Genomic DNA, 22,500 nt, shown 5'->3' on the forward strand with positions numbered 1-22,500 from the left:
CACGGAGTGTCCACTGCGTCACAAAGACCTCGGCCCCACCGACGCCACAAGGCAGAGGGCGGGAGAGCGAGGTCGGGCCGGGTTCCGCACCCCTGCCTTCCACACACCACCGACGGGCGGGGAGGAGAGGCGAGGGACCCGTGGGCAGAGCGAGAAGAGCGGGCCCGTTTGACACAAACGCCCGTCCCTCGCCTGGCACGGCTTAGGCCCGGCCCAGGAGAGCGCGACATCACCACATCGATCACCGCGGCGCGACACGCCTCACGGAGACAACGACAAGCACAGCGACAGTCACCGAGGGAGAGACTGCCTCAGCCTCACGGCTTCCCCCCCCACCCCGGAGTCGTGCAGCAGCGGGCCACGACCCCAGGAGGTGAACGCCTGACACGCGGTGGCGCGGGAGCCCGAGGCGTGGGGTAGTCGCGACCGCACCGGGGTTGCCTGCGGCGGGGAGCGCACCGGGTAGAGGACCCGCGCCACCTCCCCCGCCGCCCTCGGGTGCTGGAGACCGGAGGCGGCACCGCGGATCGGGACACCTGGGACGCACAGGAGCCGGCGCGCAGGCCCAGCCCAGGCGGGCGGGCTCAAGTGGCAGGGGCAGAACCGGGCCTCCACCCCACGGTCACAGCCCGGAGCCCCGCCACGCGCGTCCAGAGGCCCAACGACTCCCAGGCGACAAACGTCCGGAGACAGCGTGTCAGCACCTATCTGGCAGCGAAAAACGACCATTTCGGGCGAAAGAATGGCCGCACCAGGCGACGGGGCCCACCCACGGATCACGGCGGCACCCCTTGGATCACGGGCCCGGTCACCAGGCCCCCGGCACCACCCCATCGCCACCAGCCCCGGAGCCCCCGCGACCATCTGGTCGACCCCGGAAGTGCGGCGGCAGAGGGGGCGCGGGGGCACGCGGGACCCGCGCCCGGCCGGGTACACCCTCGCCGTCTCGCCCTCGAGGGCAGGCGGCCGGTCCATCCTCCTCTCCGGGGCAGGACTTGGGGAAAAAAAAGATTCCTCAGAGGCGCCCCAGGCGACCGGGCCCCACACGGGCAGGCCGGCGTCCGTCCACGTGCCCCCCTACCCCACCCGGGGCTCCACCTGCCTCTCGAGCCGGTCCCCACCTCCGGACCCAGAGGCTTTCGGAAAACTTGGCGATAGAAATCCAGCGCGACGACCCGGACCCACGCGGTCACGTGTCCGGGACGGGGACGCCCTCTCCCCGGCCCACCCTCGAGGGCGGGGGCCGGTCCGCGCTCTCCTCCGGAGCGGGACTTGAAAAACATCCCTCGGAGTCGCCTCCGACGACCGGGCCGCCACCACGGACGGCCCGGGCCGGTCGGTCCCCACCGCCAGAGCGGGACTCGGAAAACGCGGTGAGAAAAGTCGAGTCCGACGACCCGGAGCCACCCGTGCCCGCGGCCGAGCCGCCGCGGTCTCGCCCTCCACGGGCCTCCCCGCAAGGCCCGGGCCGGTCCCCGACCTCCGGAGCGGGGCGCGAGCAAGAAACCGGTGACACGGAGGGCCCGACGACCCGGGCCGCACGGGGAACGCCAGCCGGGCTCGGGAACTCCCCCCCCACCTCGCCGGCCCCGGTCGGTCCCCGAGGGTCGCAGTGGCACCGGCGTCTGCTGGTCGACCCGTCCGGGCGGCCCCGCACACCCGCCGGCCTCGAGGAGCGCGGCGACAGCCACCCCCCCACACTCTCCTGCACGTCCAATCTCCGCCCGGCGGACGACGCGCCCGCGCCCCAGCACGACCGGGACCGATCCCGCCACTGCCACCGGCCTCCCGGAACTCCGCCTCGGTCACCGCGGCCAAGTCACCTCCCTTGCCGAGGTCGCCGGAGCTCCGGAGGACAGAAACGATATAAAAGCGGCCGCCAGGTGGCACCGGACAACCGGCGCGAACGTCAGCGGGACGGATCCGGATCCCTGGCCGGCCGGGGCGCGCAGCCGGGCCGCCTGGCGGCCCGACCCCGTCCCGACCCACCCCGGGTCCCATCTCCCGGCCCGGCGCGGCCAGGGGGCATCCGCCTCGGGGCTCCCAGCCGGCACGGCGCGACCCCGGCCGCCGGAGAGGGACTCGGAAAACGTGTGTGCTTCGGGCGCTCGCCCGTGAGGGGACGGGGAACATTCCCTCAGAGACGCCAGCAGGGGCGCCGGGACTGCCGGCACCGGCTGGCTTCCCGGGGTGGCCCCGAGCGCTTCCCGGGCTCCCGGGAGGACTCAGGGAAACGCGGCGGGCGGGGCACCGCCAAAACGAAACCGGGCGAGTCGTCAGAGGACGACGACGACAGGGGAACGACGGAGCAACTGTCCGCATCCCGTCACTTCCAACCCGCGACGGCTTCCCAAGGCAGGCAGGCAAAGCCCAGAGGCCGCCGGGGAAACGACGGCGACGCCTGACCGCACGGAGGTTGAAGAGACACAAACGTGTCTCCCTCCGCGCGGGCCGCGACACAGTCCCGAGACAGCGCGCGGGGCTGGGGAGCGTGGGTGCAAATGCACCAGTGGCGACCAGAATATCGATGTCAGCGGTCCTTACCGTCGTGACAAGCGAGCAGACCCACAGAAAGTGGTGGGGGGTGGGGGAAGAGACTTCACAGCCATCCGCTCAACAGATCAGGTTCCAGTACGTCCGTACAAGGCCACGCTGCGAGTGTGTGTGTGTGCGTCTGCACGTGCGTGTGTTTGAGATGAGATACCTGTTGAACTGTTCCCTGAAACTAGAAAACGAAGAAAGGTGTAGATCTTTTGCCGGTTAAAAATAATAACATTAATTGTTTCACGAAGAAAGTTGTAGATCTTTTGCCGGTTAAAAATAATAACATTAATTGTTTCACGAAGAAAGTTGTAGATCTTTTGCCGGTTAAAAATAATAACATTAATTGTTTCACAGAACCGGCCAAACCTGCCAAAACTGAATTTTGGCCATCATGCAAAAGCAACCCACGGGAGTAAAAAGATGGCCTCTCCATCAAATGGGAGTAGGGCGACTGAACATCCACAGGCAAGCAAGCAAACACACAAAAGACCCTTGACCGGGCGGGCCTCGTGGCTTAGCGGTTAAGTGTGCGCGCTCCGCTACTGGCGGCCCGGGTTCGGATCCCGGGCGCGCACCGACGCACCGCTTCTCCGGCCATGCTGGGGCCGCATCCCACGTACGGCAACTAGAAGGACGTGCAGCTATGACATACAACTATCCACTGGGGCTTTGGGGGAAAAATAAATAAAGTTATTTTTTAAAAAAACTTTACTTTTTATACCGTCTTTACTGAAAACACCCTTCTTCCTTTTCCTTGAATATGAAGGTGTTTCCCTTATTAATTTTTAGTAGCTTTAGTCACATATACATATTTTTGTGTGTGTGTGAGGAAGATCAGCCCTGAGCTAACATCCATGCCAATCCTCCTCTTTTTGCTGAGGAAGACTGGCCCTGAGCTAACATCCGTGCCCATCTTCCTCCACTTTATGTGGGATGCCGCCACAGCATGGCCTGACAAGCCGTGCGTCGGTGTGCGCCCGGGATCTGAACCCGGGCCGCCAGCAGCGGAGCGGGAGCACTTAACCGCTACGCCACAGGGCCGGCCCCCTAATCACATACATTAATTAGAATTTTTAGGGGACCGCCCAGCCCAGTGACGTAGCAGTTAAGTTCGCATGCTCCACCTCAGTGGCCCAGGGTTCACTGGTTCGGATCACGGGCTCAGACACACACACCACTCTTAAAGCCGTGCTGAGGTGGCATCCCACATAGAGTCACTAGAAGAATGGACAAGTATGACATACAACTATCTACTGGGGCTTTGGGGAGAAAAGAAAGGAAAATAGGAGGAAGATTGTTAATAGATGTTAGCTCAGGGCCTCAATATGTGTCACAAACATGTGGAAACTAAACAACGGGCTACTGAACAACTGTTGGATCAATGAGGAAATCACAGGAGAAATCAGAAAACGTTGGGCCAGCCATGACGGCCTAGGGGTTACAGTTTGGTGCACTCCACTTCGGCAACCCAGGTTCGGTTCCCAGGCGTGGAACCACGCCACTCCTTGGTCAGTAGTCATGCCGTGGTGGTGGCTCTCGTAGAAGAACTAGAAGGACTTACAACTAGAATAGACAACTATGTATCAGGGCTTTGGGGAGGAAGTAAATAAAAAGAGGAAGATGAGCAACAGATGTTAGCTCAGGGCAAATGTTTCCCAGGCCCCCCCCCCAAAAAAAATAGTAATCCCTCACTAGAGTTAAAAAAATATACCTAGAGACAAATCAAAATGAAAACACAACATACCAAAACTTATGGGCTGCAGCAAAAGCAGCGCTAAGAGGGAAATGAATAGAAAAACAGGCCTACCTCAACAAACAAGAAAAATCTCAAATAAACAAGCTTGCCCTATACCTAAAGGAACTAGAAAAAGACCAAACAAAGCCCAAAGTCAGTAGAAGGAAGGAAATAATAAAAATCACAGCAGACATTAATGAAATAGAGACTAAAAAAATACATACATAAAATAGAAAGGAAACTAAGATCCAGTTCTTTGAGAAGATAAACAAAATGGGCAAACCCTCAGCCAGAATCACTGAGAAAAAAAGAGAGAAGACTGAAATAGATAAAATCAGAAAGGAAAGAAGAGAAGTTACAACAGACACCACAGGAATGCAAAGGATTATAAGAGACTGTTATGAAAAGCTATACGCCCACAGACAGGATGATAACCTAGAAGAAATGGATAAGTTCTTAGAATCCTGCGACCTCCCAAAACTGAATCAAGAAGAAAGAGAGAGGGCCCGCCCGGTGACGTAGCGGTTAAGTTCACCCATTCCGCTGTGGTGGCCCAGGTTCCCTGGTTCGGATCCTGGGTGTGGACCTACTCACCGCTCATGAAGCCATGCTGAGGTGGCGTCCCACATAGAAGAGCTACAACTCTACAACTATGATACAGAGCTATGTAGTGGGGCTTTGGGGAGAAAAAAGAGGAAGATTGGCAACAGATGTTATCGCAGGGCCAATCTTCCTCCAGAAGAAGGAGGAGGAGGAGGAGGAGGAGGAGGAGGAGGAGGAGGAGGAGGAGAAGAAGAAGAAGAAGAAGAAGAAGAAGAAGAAGAAGAAGAAGAAGAAGAAGAAGAAGAAGAGAGAATCTGAATAGACCAATCACAAGTAAAGAGATTGAAACGGTAATCAAAAACCTCTCAGAAAAGAAAAGTCCAGAGCAAGACAGCTCCCCTGGTGAGTTCTACCAAACATCCAAATAAGACTCAATATCTGCCCTTCTCAAATTCTTCCAAAAAATTAAAGAGGAGGGGAAGCTTCCTAACTCATTCTACGAGGCCAATATTACTCTGACATCCGAACCGGACAAGGACAGCATAGAACAAGAAAAATACAGGCCAATATCACTGATGAACATCGATGCAAAAATCCTCAGGGAAATATTAACGACTCGAATACAACACATCCCAAGGATCATCCACCACGACCCAGCGGGATTTATTCCAGGCATGTGGGGATGGTTCCACGTCCACAAATCAATCAAGGTGAACACACCACGTTAACAAAATGAGGAATAAAAACCACGTGACCATCTCAATAGAGGCAGAGGAAGCATTGGACAAGATCCAACATCCATTTATGATAGAAACTCTCGAGAAAATGGGCATGGAAGGAAAGTACCTCAACAGAATGAAGGCCACACATGGCAAACCCACAGCCCAACCTCATACTCAACGGAGAAAAACTGAAAGCCATTCCTCTGAGAACGTGAACAAGACAAGGATGCCAGCTCTCACCACTCTTATTCGGCATACTCCTGGAAGTCTGAGCCAGATCGATGAGGCAAGAAAAGGAAATAAAAGGGATCCAAGTCGGACAGGCAGAAGTGAAACTCTCACTATTGGCGGGTGACACGATTCTCTATATAGAAAACCCTCAGGAATCCACCGAAAACCTCCTGGAAATAATCAACAAATACAGTCGAGTTGCAAGATACAAATCAACAGACAGAAATCAGTTACATTTCGACACACTAACGACAAACTAGTGGAAAGTGAAGTTGAGAATACACTCCCATTTACAATCACCGCACAAAGAAGAAAATAGCAAGGAATAGACTTTACCGAGGAGGTGAAAGACCTATACGCTGAAAACTGTAAGACGTTACCGAGAGAAATCGAAGAAGAAAGAGATGGAAAGATGTTCCATGCTCGTGGATTGGAAGAGTAAACATCGTTAACGAGGTCCGTTTGTACAGAATTCTCTCATCCTCAACTTCCCGACCTTGCCAATAAGATAAGAACGTCACTCTCCTCCTGGGATAGAGAGGACATCTTCCTCGGGGTGTGTGTGTGGAGGGGAGGGTGGTTGGTTGGTTGGTTGACCGACCTCCTGCTTCCAGGAAGCAAAGAAGGAGGGTCAGTCAGCACTCCATTCTTGCACCTGCTCCCTGATGGGGGTAAGGTTTTGCTCGTTTGTTGTTGTCGTCCTCTTTAAAAGCGTCTGTGTGTAGCTCAAAACAATACCCCAGCGTCCTTTCCGTCTCAGTGTTTGACCCGAGGTTTCAGCTTTTGACAGGAGGAGGGACACGTTTTTCTGGGGCACTCATTTTTATGACACGATGGTGTGGGTGAAGAAGGATAAGATGGGCGGGGGTGGGCCCGTGCCTTTTCTTTTCGCACGTGGTGGGGAGACGACTCGGCTCTTGCCAGACGGGATCTCATTTCCCCGTGAACCATCGGGCGGGCTATCAGGGGTAAAGAGGGAGAGCAAAGGTTTGAAGGACGTGGAGAAGATGTGTTCCAGATGCCAGGGTCTCCGGATTTCACCGGAGGCACACGAAAGTCACTGATTTCTGGACCACGTTTACGGCCGATGTCACGCGTAGGTCATTTTGAAACGAGGAGGCTACCGTCTGAGCCAATTTGGATATCGTCTCCAGCTCCCCCGAGCGGTGGAGCTGTGCGAGTCTAAGATGGGGCACATCCAGGGAGAGAATTGTGCCAGGGAAAGGGAGGCAGCAGTAAGTCATCGAGGATAAGGTCTTTAGAGGAGACTGACTCTTCTCAAGTGGATGAGGTAGCAGGAGATTTTTGTTTCATGGGTGTTAGCTATACGGGTTGGGAGGGAGCCGGGGGAGGGGCGGGGGCTTGTGGTGGTGGGGACACGGGTGGTGTTTATGTCCTGGTTAAGGTGAAAACACTCTTCAAGTGGAGATTTTTGTGCAAGGGTCCGGTCTGGCAGGACGGGAGGGTGCGGGTGGGTCCATTTAGCACGAAATCAGAAGAATCTGTAGCAGTAGTCCAGCCTCAGGCCTTTTGAGAAATAGGCAGAGAGGGGAGTTGAGCTTCATTCGTCACGGCAACCGGGACCTCAGGAGTAACAACTTCCATGTAAGAAGTAAAACTAGAACATGCTGTAGGAGGAAGAATTCTAAGAGAAAGAATTGGGGGTACAGGGCCAGCAAAGAGATTTTAAGACTTGACCTCAGAAGCGTGATCCATAAAAAGAAATGGAGACATTGGAAATCATCAAAATTAAACTCCTAGGTTCTGTGAAACACCCTCTTAAGAGGACGAAACGACCAAGGACAGAGTCTGGGGGCAGAAAATCTGTGCAAACCACACCTCTGATTGGAATTTGTAAAGAACCCTCAAAATGCAGTAGCAGTATCTTGGGAAAAAAAAAAATCCAAATACACAATAAACAAAAAGACAGAGCAGGCATCTCACATGGAGAGGAGGAGATAACCGATGAATTTACAAATCTGCACGTGAAAAGATGTGAGCCGTTTCCTGGAGATGCAAATGAGAATCGGAGTGAGATATCCTCGGGACACATTTGTCAGAATGCCTTCAGCAAAATACGAGAACAGTATCAAACTGCTAGCGAGGTCGCGGACGGACAGGCCGAGTCACTCACTCACGCCTCCCTGGTGGTGATGTAAAGTGGCATGGCCACTGCGGAAAACAGCGTGGGGGTTTCCAAGACTCACCAGCAACAACGACAAGAAAAAAACGACGACAGAAAATTGCAACCTCTAAGCCCTCGGAACGTCCTGCCTCCTAAGAGTGTCTTTGTTTAGCTGGGGCCTTGGGTGGTTGAGGGCCCCAGTGTGATTTCTGGCGCGGGGTCGGGGGGGTGGGGGGCGTGGGGGGGTGGGGGGGGCTCGGGCCGTGCGGTCTCAGGTGGAGCTCCAGGAAGTCAGCTTCGTGGAGCCCTGTGAGTCCTTCTGGGGAGGCAGGCATCAAGCTCAAGGGTGCTCTGGAGGACACCACGCCCGAGCGGCCCGAGAACTTTCATGTTCATTCACGAAAAATCCTGGACACGAATGTTCTCAGCAGCTCTGTTCATCACAGCCCCGGATGGGAAACCACACAGATGTCTGATAAATAAATGGCAAGCAATAGGATATACTGGAGTATATGAGGAAGCCATTTGGTGTAAAACGAATTCAGCCTGACCTTGTTTTTCCAAAAGGGCCAGATGTGGCCTTTGAGCATAGATTGTCTATCTGCTTTAGGCATTTACTAGGCCACAAAGACAAGAATAAATGCCCTTAAGCTAAAGTAACTTCCCCCACATCAGCATTTCCTGGAGGGTAAGCCTCTCTCTCTCTAGGCTAAGGATTGATTGCTGACCCGCTGTGACCACCCAGCTGGGGACCACAGACCTGCTCTCTGCAGTGTTCATCAATTGCTGTGTGAATCGCTGTGCCGGGTAGGCAGGCCCGGCAGGCAGGCCGGGCAATCTCGTGAGTGCTGTAAAAGGGACATTCCAATCCTGTGCGATAGACACTCTGACGGTATATAACCACGCGGTACACCCCACTTCTTTGGCGCCCTTCCTTCCTTGGGGAAGGAAGGCCCTGGGCTATGTGGTCCTCAAATTTGGCTCATAATAAACTCACCCCAATTCTGATTTATAGATTGGTTATGGATTACTTGCGTCAACCTGTCCTTCAACAGTCCCCCTCCCTTGCCTATGTCGCCGGAGCTCCGGAGCACAGAAACTATATAAAAGCGGCCGCTAGATGGCACCGGACAATCAGCACAAACGTCCCCGGGAGGGAGGGAGGGATCCGGAGCGCGGGCCCGCGAGAGTGCACAGCCTCCGCCCACCGCCCCGATCGTGTCCTGGCCCACCTCGGATCATGACTCTCACCCTGGGGCGGCCGGGAGGGCGTCCCGCGAGGCCCCCGGGCGTCCACCTCGGAGGTCCCAGCCGGCACGGCACAACCCCGGGCGCAGAAGGAGGACTTGGAAAGCTGAGGGGGAGGGGCAGTTGCTGGGAAGGAGACAGACTCCCCACACCACTCCCGGGCCGGGCCTGGGCCGGGCCGGGCCGGCTGGCTGATGCAGACGTGGAAAATTCCCTCGGAGACACCAGCAGGGGGGCTGGGGCTGCCGGCACCTGCTTCCCGGAGTGGCCTGAGTGCTTCCCTGGCTCCCGGGAGGGCTTCGGAAAACGTGGCGGGCGGGGACTGTCAAACCGAAACCACGCAGGCCTCGTCAGAGGACGACAACAATGACAGAGGAAGAACGGAGGAATTGTTTGTACCCTGTCACTTCCAGGCCACAAGGTCTTTCTAAGGCGGACAGACAAATCCCAGAGGCCACTGAGGAAATGACTGATACACTTGACCACAGCAAAGTTTAAAAGACAAAATGTGTCTCTGCACGGGCCACAAAAAAAGGTCCAAAGACAACACACAGGGGTGGGGAGCATGGGTGCAAATGCATGAGTGAGTGGGGATAAGAATACTGATTTCAGCAGTCCTTACCATCACGACAAACAAGCAAACCCACAAAAATGGTAGGGGGTAGGAGGCAGAGACTTCACAGCCATCCACTCAAGAAATCAAGTTCCAGTACATCCGTACAAGGCCACGCTGAGAGTGCGTGTGTGTGTGTGTGTGTGTGTGTGTGTGTGTGTGTTTGAAATGAGGTAAATGTTGACGTTGAACCGTTCCATGAAAGTACAAAAAAATATTTGTAGATCTTCTGCCATTAAATTTTTTTTTTTAACAGTGCACTTATTTCCCTCAAAAAAGAAAGGAAAAGAAGATTATGAAAGGCAAACAGAGGGGCCGGCCAGGTGTCGTAGCGGTGATGTTCACACACTCTGCTTCAGCGGCCCAGGGTTCACCCGTTTGGATCCTGGGCACAGACAGACCTACTCAGCGATCATCAAGCCACGCTGAGGCAGTGTCCCACATAGAGCAACTAAAAGGAGGTATAACTATGACATACATACAACTATCTACTGGGGCTCCGGGGAGAAAAAAAGAGAGGAAAAAAGGAGGAAGGTTGGTAATAGATGTTAGCTCAGGGCCTCAGTACGCGTCACAAACATGTGGAAACTAAACAACGGGCTACTGAACAGCTATTGGATCAATGGAGAAATCAAAAAAATATCGGGCCAGCTCTGATGGCCTAGGGGTTAAAGTTTGGTGCGCTCCACTTCGGCAGGCAGCTCAGGTTCCGTTCCCAGGCGTGGAACCACGCCGCTTCTCAGTCAGTAGTCACGCTGCGGTGGTGGGCTCACACAGAAGAACTAGAAGGACTTACAACTAGAATATATGTGGCAGGGCTTTGGGGAGAAAAAAAATAAAAAGAGGAAGATTGGCAACAGATGTCAGCTCAGGGCCTACCCCGCCCCCCCGCCAAAAAAAGAAAATTAAAGATTAAAAAAACATTTGAAAAGGCAAACAGAGAGAGTAAAACGGGTAAACAGCCAAAACCTTAGTCCTCTGCATACAGAGGCCTCTTCCTTTTTGAGCCTAGGAAAGTATTTTGACTAAACATAGAATTCCTGTCCTTGGTGTAGATTCACTCAAAGGTAAAGCAAAACCTGATACAATTTCCTTAACAAGAGCAGACTGGAAGTTAGAGAAGACTATGCTTTTAAGAAAGAGGAAACCAAATTCTAATTTTGCACCAGCTTACTTCTGATACTAAAACTCAGTTACCGAATCAAATCCATTTCCATCTTAACCAACTTGACCACACACAAAACTTTTTCCTCAGAGTTGTTTTTTCCCCACACACTTTTCACAGGCTTTTTAAAGAAACAAGAATGGCTATTTTTTATACCGTCTTCACTGAAAACATCCATCTTCCTTTCCATGAAGACAAAGACGTTTCCCTTATTAATTGTTAGTAGCTTCAGTCACATATATTAGTTAGAACTTTTAGAGGCCGGCCCAGTGGCGTAGCGGTTAAGTTTGCGTGCTCCGCCTCAGCTGCCGGGGGTCCACCGGTTCAGATCTTGGGCTCGGGCCTACGCACAGCTCATCAAGCCATGCTGAGGCGGCATCTCACATAGAGCAACTGGAAGGACGTACAACTATGACATACAACGATCTACTGCGGCTCTGGGGAGGAAAAAAATAAAAGGAAAAAAGGAGGAAGATGGGCAATAGATGTTAGCTCAGGGCCGATGTCCCAGATAATTTAATTAATTGATTGATCGATTGATTGATGGCTTCATTAAAGAATTTATAACGCCTAGAAACCTTAATTTTTAGTGAGAACTAAGAGGTAAGCAACTGTGAACTGTTTTGTCCGTTAGCATTTTGTGGCTTGGCAAATCCTATGAACACTTTATAATTTTTAGAAACATGTCATTTCATAGCATACTCTTCATAAAGCACAAGACATGTTTATTAATAGTCCCAAACATCTTTTAGTTTCTCTGTCCTCAGAAGCCAACAGTGGATAAACCTATATTTAGTCGTTAAGGTCTAATATTTTATCCTATTTGGAAACGATCTAGCTATTCAATTAATGTTTTTTTTTAAAGATTTTATTTATTTATTTTTCCCCCAACGCCCCAGTAGCTAGCTGTCTGTCATAGCTGCACATCCTCCTAGTTGCTGTATGTGGGACCCGGCCTCAGCGTGGCCGGAGAAGCGGTGCGTCGGTGCGATCCCGGGATCCGAACCCGGGCCGCCAGCAGCGGAGCGCGCGCACTTAACCGCTAAGCCGCGGGGCTGGCCCTTCAATTAATGTTTTATCCCTTAATTTCACGTAGCCAAACATCCAGGTTTCAAGCTACCAAAGAGATTTTGGAAGTTGTTTTAAGTACACATGCCAGGGCCGGCCCCGTGGCTTAGCGGTTAAGTGCGCGCGCTCCGCTGCTGGCGGCCCGGGTTCGGATCCCGGGCGCGCACCGACGCACCGCTTCTCCGGCCACGCTGAGGCCACGTCCCACATACAGCAACTAGAAGGATGTGCAGCTGTGACAGACAACTATCTACTGGGGCTTTGGGTGAAAAAAAAAGGAGGAGGATTGGCACTAGATGTTAGCTCAGAGCCGGTCTTCCTCAGTAAAAAAAAAAAAAAAAAAGAGGAAGACAAGCATGGATGTTAGCTCAGGGCTGATCTTCCTCACACACACACACACACACACACAAAATAAGTACACATGCCATAAAATGTAACTCCTGCTAAAAGTTTATCAGAGTGACGTCAGCATCATGGTGGCATGAGTTGTTCCCTTCGCCTCTCCCCTCTAAGGTACAACCAAACAGACGTCTACTGACCGACACAGGGATTCCCTACACAGCACAACAAGATGCTGAGAGATCCATGCGGCTGTAGGGGAGGAAGGCAAACCCTCTACCGTCTTTAGGTCCTTCTGGCTGGGCTACAAATTAAATCGACACGAGATGGAGTAACAGGAGAAAATCAAACAAAGCTTTAGAACGTGTATACACGGGAGAGACTCAGGAAAAGGGAACAACTCACCAACACGGCCGAGCTGCCAGTTTAAATATTATCTTCAGCTTTAGCTTTTTAGACAGAGGAGGACCTTGGGGGTAGTGGTTTGGGATTTCAAAGAGGAGGAAGGCAATTTACACGGCGTTGGAAACGTAAATGGGCCAACTACAGACAAGGTGAGCTGAGACACATGTTTTACATGACATTAAAGTTATGTGATGGCATTAGTCCATCCCTGGAATAGCCCCTTCTATTTTAAATTCTTTTAGGCAGTTGGGGGGAGGTCAGAGTTCCTTTCAGAGTCTTTTGTTCTTAAAAACAATCAAGCCAAAGAGACACATTTTGGGTTGGCCCAGTCTGATCCCCCACACAGCTATACATCTGAAGGTGGGTGGACCGGACCCTCGGGAAGCCCTGGAACTAGGGAAGCGGCCCCTTCCTCCTGACGGTGGCGACGATGCAGGACATGGGTCCTCAAGCTGCAGCCAGCGTGACTGTGAGTGGAGGCAGGGGCAGCCCAGCCTGCGTGCAAACACTCACGGAGTGGCAGATGCCTGGCCTGTGAGAGCACCCACCGAGCGGTGGCAGTCCTGCCCGCATGAACTTGGAGTGGCCCGACCGGCACAACTGTGAGCAGATGGGGCAGGAACAGAAAAAACAGCCCCCTGTCACCCCCGCCCCCCGCCGTGGCAGGTGGAGTCTGTGGCCAGAAGCATTAGAAGCCACAGCAGAAGCGGTGACCCAACCCCGCTTCACCAGCCGGGGGGGCCGCATATGAGTCCCTGGGTCCCTGGGCTCCCACCAGTGACGGCACACCTGTGAACCCAGCACCCCTGGCAGCAGTGCAACCGGCACCCCAAGACAACCTGGGAACAGCAGTGCAGGTGGTGCACGGGACAGCAGTGTGTGAGCCCACGGAGAGCCAGTGGAGGAACACAAGACCCGGGCAATCAGAACCAAAGTAACTGAAGCCTGACCCAAATAAGAGAAGGCCGTGACTACCACAAATGTGCCCCAGCAGAGGATCCATTCATCAAACAGCATGAAGATCGACAGTACAGTAACACAGCAGAACAGAAGGAAAATGACAACTCTCCAGAAACCAAACCCGAAGTCACAGACGATGACCATCTGACAGAGAACTCAAGACAGCTGCCCTAGGGGGCGGCCCCGTGGCTTAGCGGTGAAGTGCATGCGCTCCGCTACCGGCGGCCCGGGTTCGGGTCCGGGCGCGTACCGACGCATCGCCTGTCCAGCCATGCTGAGGCGGCGTCCCACATACAGCAACTAGAAGGGTGTGCAACTATGACACACAACTGCGTCCTGGGGATTTGGGGAGAAAAAGGGGGGGAAAAAAGGAGGAGGATTGGCAACAGATGTCAGCTCAGGGCCGGTCTTCCTCAGAACAAAAAAAAAGAGGAGGATTGGCATGAATGTCAGCTCAGTGCCGATCTTCCTCACACACACACACACACACACACACACACACACACACACAGAGAAAACAACTGTCATAGAGAAACTCAACGAGTTACATAAAAACTCAGACAGAAGGACAGTTCGAGGAGCTCAAGAATAAAATTAACGAACAGAAGGAATACTTCAACAAAGAGATTGGAGCTCTAATAGAAAAACCAAACAGAAACTCTAGATATGAAGGACACAAATAGTGAGATTAAAAAATAAGGTTAAAGGCATTAAAAAAAAAAAAAAAAAAAGAGCAGACCCTATGGAGGAGAGAATTAGTGAGGTCTAAGATAGAAGCCTAGAAATGCTCCAGGTAGAGGAGGAGAGAGAACTAAGATTTTTTAAAAAACCACGAAATTCTTTGAGAAATATCCAGCTCGATTAGGAAAAGTAACATAAGGCTTATAATCTCCCAGAGGGAGGAGAAGACAGGGAGAAAGGAGCAGAGAGCTTCTTCAAAGAAATGATTGCTGAGAACTTCCCAAACCTGGGGAAGGAACTGGACCTGCAAGTGCTGTGCGAGTCTAAGATGGGGCACATCCAGGGAGAGAATTGTGCCAGGGAAAGGGAGGCAGCAGTAAGTCATTGAGGATAAGGTCTTTAGAGGAGAGCGACTCTTCTCAAGTGGATGAGGTAGAAGGAGACCGGCTGGATTTGTGTGTGTGTCTGTGTGTGCGTGTGTGTGCGTGTGTGTGTGTGTGTGTGTGTGTGTGTGTGTGTGTGTGTGAGGAAGATCAGCCCTGAGCTAACATCCACGCTAATCCTCCTCTCTTTGCTGAGGAAGACCGGCTCTGAGCTAACATCTATATTGCCAATCCTCCTCTTCTTTTTCCCCAGAGCCCCAGTAGATGGCTGTATGTCACAGTTGCACATCCCTCCAGTTGCTCTATGTGGGTGTGGGAGATCAAGATTTGGCCACCCTGAAATATATCTCTTTACCTTTTTTTTTTTTTTACTTTGAGAATTTTCAAAGGGCCCTGGAACTTCTCAAAGACATTTGCTCTCTTCCTATAAGGAGGAAGATACTAAACTTATTAGGCTTATTCAGTATGTTAAATTACATGGAAAGCATTGTCAGACAAGTGACGATAAGCCTGCTCAGGTGCTATTATGTGGGTAAATGTTATTCATATAGGTGTTTTAAAATTGTATAACGTTACTGAAATGCTGATCTGTCCTGATTATCAGTCATAATTCTGGTTATTATTATTTTAAAGTGTTGTATGTCACAAAATTTAACCAAATTTCTTTGTCAATTGCCATTTTGAGGTCTTGTTGTTTACAGACTTATTTCTTTGCTCTATGCTTTTGCAAAATATGTTTCAACTTCAGAAAAATTCATGGAAAGGACTCTGATATTTACACTGGAATACAGGTTTCTGACAAACTTTCTGATCACGAAAATGAACGTGGTAAGAAATTACAGAAATCTGATGGAGAAACCGACTTCATGAAGCTGCTAACAAAAAGGTTGGGATCAAGAATGGATTACACAGGACTGAATCAACTGATAAGGATAATTATAATTTCTATGATTTTTCATTTGAAGTGTTGCTGAATTTTCAATGTTTTGTTTTTTCAGATTTAAGGAAAACTTTTTCCTCTTTTCTCCTGAGCTAGCTATGATTTATAGCAATTTGGTAAATGATATTTTTGTCAGTAAAATTGAAATATTTATCTTTTTCTCTCTATCTGATCCCTCAAATTTGGAAACTCTTAGTGAGTGAGTATTGTTGTTTTCATGGCAATATAGTTACTTGCATAAGTTCAATAAGAATCTGTTCTCCTTATCACAGGACACAATTGGAAACACTGGTTATGTTACCAAGGTTGTAACTGGAACATCATATTTGCGATATCACCCTGCAGCTTCTGAGGAATGAAGATTTGACTTTATGGAATAAAGCCACATGGAATTATTGGCCTGGTACCTTATGTTCCAAGCAGCACTTACCAGGATAAGTCAAGAATGTCACTTATCTGTCAGGTACAAGGAACCTCGAAATATTTGGGGGGAACCTCAGAAGAGAGGAATTCACCCAAATCTATGGGTATTGCAGACAAAGTCTGATGACAAAATCCTTGGCTTTGCTTTCCTGGCCTCGAGAGACCTTTAAAGTTCAATGTGAGATTCCTTATCAAAAGTTCCAGCAAAGCAGATTTAAAAGAGCCTATGTGATCAACTGCTATTCTTGCTGTACTTATGTAAATAATTGGGCCAACTCTATTGGAACTAGACTTATTTTGCAAACTAGTTTTAATTTTGCTATCTTAATAAAAATGAGGGTGATTTTGGAGAGAAAAATTATATTTCGGTAAAAACTATTTCAGTATAAATTTGCGGATATTAGATCCTAGTTTTGTTGTCTTTTGAGGTTTTTGTCTTATATCTGTTGACTGACTGGATCCTGATTTCTTCTAGTCTCCTGAAACATCTGGCGACAGATGTCCAAACTAACGTTTTTGATTTTTTTCCATCATTTTTCATTGGAAATCGCTGAAAACTAAACCTGCCCTTTTTCCTGAAGACTTACAAACTGAAGCCGATGGACTGGACTTGACATAAACTTAAGAGATGACCTGACGACACCATCAGAGACATTTTAAACTGCAAAAGATACTTGGACGCTGACATCTAAAATGCTTCTTCACTGGCTGTCCTCTGAACTCAAAACACGTTTCCAATCGGCTCCAACCATTAACCTTGTTTCTCTTTTGTTTCCATAGAAATGCTTCTATTAAATACTTGATTGCTTGCTTCCACAATATAGGCGTCACCTTGAGAGCCCACCTGCATCACCACCTTCTGAAATGAACTTAATTGAACCGACCTATTATCAGGACTAAGAAACGTGTTCAGTGAGATGAAACAATCTACCAACTCAGCTTCTGGACTATGAAACTTCTGTAAGTTTCAAAAGGACTGTGAAACTTTTAGTTTCAGAGGCGGGACTGTGGGAGATCAAGATTTGGCCACCCTGAAATATATCTCTTTACCTGATTGTTTTCTCTGAGGGACATTTGACCTCCCCCACTAACTGCCTAAAGAATTCGACATGGTGGCTCCTTCCTGGAACAGATCTTCTATCATGATGGCTGTAATGATCATGTAAAATAGATGTTACAATGGGAGGGGCACCAAGCCCTTTTATCCCAAAACTCTAACTCTCCCTGACCACATTCTCTACAGCTGACCCCGAAAAGAATGGTCCTCCTGCCCTCTGAAGTCCCAGGCCACTACCCACCCCCAACACGCTCCTCGCCTTAGCTGCAATACTTAGGCAAGCAGCTTAGACAGAGGGACGAGTTGCTCATTTCTGAGTTTCTCCCATGTATACATGTTCTTAAACTTGGTATTATTTTCTCCTGCTAACCTGTCTCGTCGATTATTTGGCCAGCCATAAGACCTTAAGGGAAAGGGCAGAGGGAGATTCTCCCTCTTCCCCCGACATGGGACACGGCCTCAGCATGGCCGGAGAAGCGGTGCGTCGGCGCGCGCCCGGGATCCGAACCGGGGCCGCCAGCAGCGGAGCGCGCGCACATAACCGCTAAGCCACGGGGCCGGCCCTGACCAGCTGGAGTTTTGTTTCGTGTGTGTTAGCTATTGAGGCGGGGGAGCGGCAAGGAGGGAGAGGGGTGGTGGGGGGTGGGGGTGGGGGTGGTGTGTCTGCTCTGGGTGAGGCGAGAAAACTCCCCAAGTGGAGATTTTTGTAGAAGGGTCCGGTCCGGCAGGACGGGAGGGTGCGCGTGGGTCCATTTAGCGAGCAATCAGAAGAATCTGTAGTCGCTGAGACTCAGGCCTCTTGGGAAAGAAGCAGAGAGAGGAGTTGAGCTTTGTTCCTCAGAGCAACTGGCGCCTCACGGGTAACCACAGAAGGTTCCCAGAACAAATGAAGTTGCGGGAGCCAGCGTGCCCTGTGTGCTGCTCTCAGCCCGAAGGCGGGCAGGCGGGCAGCTGCTCCCGTCCTGCACTCTCCCACGGTCCGGGTCCCGCCCCCAGCCCCACTCGCACCCACAGGGGAGGGCGGCCCCGGAACAAGTCTCCTCTCATCCACCATCAATCTCGCCACCCTGACGGCTTTGCCCGAGATACCAACTCGGCTGTACCCACGCCATGCGGGATTTTCCTTCGGACGAGGGGCCCGGGTTCACCACGGAGGATGAAACCCCTAGCCTTCCGTTGCCAAGTGGGTGGGACTCGCCAGCCAGGGGGGGGGGAAGGGAGGTCAGGCCCATTCACTCCAATGGGCCTCACGGAATGGTTTCATTGAAATGCAGAAAGCTCTGCGGTCAAGTCGGAGCCTTTCACTTCGCCTCGGGCGTCTCTCCACTGAATGGCTCTCTTCAACTCCCCCACCCTTAGGCTGCAGCTTCCAAACTGCAGGGAGAGAGGGAGGGAGCATGGATGTCTGAGAAGCGCGACTCCTCTGGGACAGAAAGAGCACCCCCCCCGCCCCCGCTTTCCCTAACCGCTAAACCACTTGAGAATCAGGGCCGTGGGGACTGACGTCCCGGTTTACGTCTTCCTCACTGCGTGGCGCGTGGCACGGGGCGGGGGCGGGATGGGGAGCCGAATCAAAGGGGGACACCAAACAGATAATCTCGGTGTGTCGGAGTTCACGGGACAAACGCGGGCTTGGAGTCCCGAGGGCCGGGAGAGGCCTGGCAGGGGATGGTTTGACTCATCCACCCTGGGTTACGGGCCCAGCAAGCAAACTCCTAACTGGCGACGCTCTGCTCTAGGTGCAGGTTTTGATCATTCGTCTTCAAGTCCGCTGGATCGGTCTGTCCTCCCTCTCCCACCTGCTTCCCGCGGGAAGTCCTCAGTCTCGTGCCGCATACCCACTGGCGATTTCACGCATCGCCTCCTCACCCTTAAGAAGAGGAAGGATGATGGACAAACATGAAGGAACCCCCACCGACAGCACCTCCGAGTGAACGGGGGGGGGGGGGGGAGGGGCTCTCTCTCAGTGGGCGAACGGTGGGTGACTCCAAGTCGTGATCCCGAGATTTGACTTTAAAAATCAAATAACCCTGGAACAGTGAACTCGACGAGGAGGATGTGAACGTACCTCGTGCCACTGCCGTACGATTATGAAGGGTGAAAAGGCTAGGTTGTAAGTGCTGTCCATCTTGAAGCACCATTTTAAAGAACAGAACAATAAACACCCTCTCTCCTTGACCCGGAGCAGGGGATTGCCTGCGTCTGTCAGAGAGGGTCACGTCACCTGCACCGTGACCCACCAGGGTTCAGCCATTTGAAATCGGTCCTTCCTCTCGAGGTGACTAAAACTCGCCAATGACAGCAGGTTGTAGGCGCTGTCATTCCCGTCAAGGAAAGGCAGGGAGAAATTCAGCGTTTCAAAGCATACCCTGTCCCCCTTTCACAGCAAGTACCAGCTGAATTATGTGTAATTTCTGAATCGGCTTTCTCCCGAGTCACTTCACTTCTCTCTCTTGGTGGTGGTGGTGGTGGTGGGGGGGGCAGGGCGCGCCGTGGGGGGGAGGCGGGGCGGCACTTGGAACCAGCGCAGAGCAGCTAAGGCTGTTGCCAAATCTTTCTGTCGGTGCCCACGCATGCAGACTGTGTGTGACCCGAAGGATGTACAGCATCCCACTGAGGGGTGAGGGTGGGGGAGTTTCCGGTGTGTAAGCCTGCGTTCAGCAGGCATAGGGGAGGAGAAATGATGTTCCCGCCGCTATCCCCCTTCTGAGTCCTTGGCTGAGCCCACCCCGGCCCGGTAACAAAAAGACAGATCCAGAAGAGAACGACAGAGAGATTAGGAACGCGTGCAAGGGCACGTCACTCGGGGAGAAGCCTAAAGCGGAAGTCACTCGAAGTGGCGGCTCTGACTGAATTCCAGCTCCTAGAGCACGTCACACCACGGACAATCCAGTTGTAGCGAAATGACAGGAGAAAGGAAAGCGGCTCTAGGCTTCCGAGGCCAGCCACCTGTGGGAAGGTCAATCAAGAGATGGGAGGAGTCAAGGTTTTGTTTGAAACAGAGTCCTCCGGGCTAGCGTCTGGGCTGACAAGCGTCCTCCTGGTTCAGGGAGGGCACCTTTCCCGTGGGAGCTTCATCTCCCGATTTCAGGTCAGGACGACAAGGGAGAGGTCCCGTGCCCTTCTCGCGCCCGCTGTTTCTCAAGGCCAGGGCCTCGAATTCCAAAGAACCCATGTGCCAGAGCGGGTCGATGTGGGGGCAACCTATTCCGGCTCCCTGACTTCACAGGGAAGACTGCTCTCTCCTCATTCTAGGGAAAGCTCCCAAACCACCGTCACCCAGTACGGTCCACCTACACCAACCGTCCCTCCCTCCTTTCGAAATAATTTCTGCAGTGGCAGAAGGACGGACATGCCACACACGCCCCCCAGTCCACCTTCACCTCCACCCCCACCGTCTGCTTCCTTGAGGGCCGAAAGTGCTGCGTCCGAGAACGGAACGGGACTCGGAAACATTCTAAAGGGATGACTCGGGCCTGCCTGTTGAAAAAAGCACCCTGCCGTTAATCTGATGGTCTTTCCCCGGGGTGTGTGTGTGTGTGGGGGGGAGGGGGCGTTGTTAATTTTGAGGTGATGCGAATGTCCTGGAAATAAATACATATTGGTGACGGCTGTGCCAACTGTGTGAATAGACTCCAAGGCCCACCGGCTGGTGCACTTTTTAAAGGCTTGATTTTACAGGACGTGACCTCAATTTTCAGAGTGATGAAAATTAGGTAGGTGGGTCGGTCTGCAGGTAGTCGGCTTGTCGGTGGGTCTCCCTACCTTTATCACATACACACATAAAGGAAGAGACAGACAGACGGAGACGGAGACAGCTAGTTCGTTATCGACACTGGGCACAGACATTCATCTGAGTGCTCTTACCGTTCCCCAAGCTAATAACGTCTGTGTAGATCAAGATCACCCACATAGGAGAACGAGAACCACTTCCCAACAAGCAAGAGGGTCGGTGGGCCTCCACCTCCACCTCCACCTCCACCTCCACCTCCACCTCCACCTCCACCACTTGCATTTGGCAGAGGAGTGGGAAAGCCGGATGGTGGCAAAAAAAGGAAGGCCCATCCCGACGAGAGGTGTTTGGCGTGTGGAAAAGCTGGAGGCGGGCTGACTAGAAGAAGGGCGTCCTATGTAACGGGGGGGGGGGGGGGGGAGCAGATTGCTTTCCTCTTTGCTCCCAAGTTGGGTGGGCGGGAGAGGTCCTAAGTCAGGGGCCCAAATGAGGACAGCCGTCAGTTGAGTGGTGACCCTGAATCTCTGAGCGTTTTGGGCCCATCGCCGCGGAGGTGTGCTTTGGGCTTTGCAGCCCGAAAGCCCTCCTCCTGTGAGTTTTCCGCCGGACGCCTTTTGTGGAAAGAGAAACTCGATTGTGCTGCCTGCCTGCTCCGTCCCTGCCAGCCTCCCTTCTTTCCTCCTGCTCCGTTCCCTCCCCCCTCCTCGCTCTAGCTCTCTGAATACAAAGTAAGGACAGTAATTGTTTTTTCTGTTTTGACATTTTTTACTTACTTACTTACTTACCTTTTTATTTATTTATTTATTTATTTACTTATTTATTTATTTATTTGTTTGTTTGTTTGTTTGTTTATTTATTTATTTATTTCCCCCAAAGCCCCAGTAGATAGCTGTACGTCCTAGTTGCACATCCTTCTAGTTGCTGTACGTGGGACGCGGCCTCAGCGTGGCCGGAGAAGCGGTGCGTCGGTGCGCGCCGGCGATCCGAAACCTGGCCGCCAGCATCGTAGCGCGCGCACTTCACCGCTGAGCCACGGGGCCCGCGCAAGGAAAGGACAGCCATTGTGATAGCTCCATTTAGAGACATACGCCGACGCTCCCAAGTGTCCGCGCCCTGCATTTTTCTGTATGTTACCAATTTCTCTCTCCAGGCCTTGTCTAGTGGCACGCGGCAATCTTTGTCAATGATAAAAATTATTGTCGGAACCACCATGACAACCCTGCACCTCCGACTGCCCGCCGGACTGCTTCCCACACCTCACTCCCAGCGCTCACCCCCACCCCGCCGGCCATCCTCTCTCCTGTCTTCCCCCTTGCCGGCCCCGACCGGCCCAAGCCGGCTATCTGGTCGACCTCTTGGAGCGCTATATAAGCGGCCGCCAGGCAGGTGGCGCCCGACAAGCAGCCTCATCGTCAGCGGGACGGCTCAGGATCGCGGAGCAGGGAGGCTGCAGCGCCGGCCGGCCAGGTGCTTGGCCGGGTCCCGATCCCCTCGGGTCTCGTTTCTCGGCCCGAGGCGAGCAGAGGGGGAGAGGCCAGCCCGGTCCCGGAGAGGGGCCTTGGCAACTTTCTTCCGAACGTCCCTG

Source organism: Diceros bicornis, unplaced genomic scaffold, assembly GCF_020826845.1.
Source record: "Diceros bicornis minor isolate mBicDic1 unplaced genomic scaffold, mDicBic1.mat.cur scaffold_1013_ctg1, whole genome shotgun sequence".
In the NCBI taxonomy this organism is placed as follows: Eukaryota; Metazoa; Chordata; class Mammalia; order Perissodactyla; family Rhinocerotidae; genus Diceros; species Diceros bicornis.